Raw genomic sequence first — 1,166 nt, forward strand, 5'->3', positions numbered from 1 at the left:
GATCTTAGCCATTCTGACTGGTGTGAGGTGGAATCTCAGGGTTGTTTTGATTTGCATTTCCCTGATGATTAAGGATGTTGAACATTTTTTCAGGTGCTTCTCAGCCATTCAGTATCCCTCGGTTGAGAATATTTGTTTAGCTCTGTTCTCCATTTTTTTAATAGGGTTATTTGGTTTTCTGGAGTCCATCTTCTTGAGTTCATTATATATATTGGATATTAGTCCCGTATCTGATTTAGGCTTGGTAAAGATCCTTTCCCAATCTGTTGGTGGCCTTGCAATCCCTATCAAAATTCCAATTCAATTCTTCAACAAATTAGAAATGGCAATTTGCAAATTCATCTGGAATAATAAAAAACCTAGAATAGCAAAAACTCTTCTCAAACTCTGGTGGAATCACCATACCTGACCTAACGCTGTACTACAGAGCAATTGTGATAAAAACTGCATGGTACCGGTACAGCAACAGACAGGTAGACCAATGGAATAGAATTGAAGACCCAGAAATGAATCCACACACCTATAGTCACTTGATCATTGACAAGGGAACTAAGACCATCCAGTGGAAGAAAGACAACATTTTCATCAAATTGTGCTGGCATAATTGGTGATTAGCATGTAGAAGAATGCGAATGGATCCATTCTTATCTTGTATTAAGATCAAGTCTAAGTGGAGCAAGGAAGTCCACCTAAAACCAGAGACACTGAAATTTATAGAGGAGAAAGTGGGGAAAAGTCTTGAAGATATGGGCACAGGGGAAAAAATTCCTGATCAGATCAGCAATGGCTTGTGCTGTAAGATCAAGAATTGACAAATGGGACCTCATAAAATTGCAAAGCTTCTGTAAGGCGAAAGACACTGCCAACAAGACACAAGGGTGACTCAGAACTTTAATCTGTAGCAATTGAGACTGAAGCTGCCAGCCCTTTGGGATCACGTCTTCCTTTGTATACATTAGGTTTCCTTGTATGTATGTTACCCACATGTCATACGTGCCTTTTAGCTTTTATGTTTTATAAGTGAAGGTATAATAAAAGGGGAGGGTGTTTTGTATCCGTATAACCAAAGGCGGGATTGCCATAATGCACATTGTGCAGGTAAATTTTCAACACTGCAGAAACACAATCAAACTATGAAAGTCCTTATAGCATCTGTAGATCTGGTG

Source organism: Mus pahari, chromosome 1 (genome assembly GCF_900095145.1).
Source record: "Mus pahari chromosome 1, PAHARI_EIJ_v1.1, whole genome shotgun sequence".
NCBI classification, from domain to species: domain Eukaryota; kingdom Metazoa; phylum Chordata; class Mammalia; order Rodentia; family Muridae; genus Mus; species Mus pahari.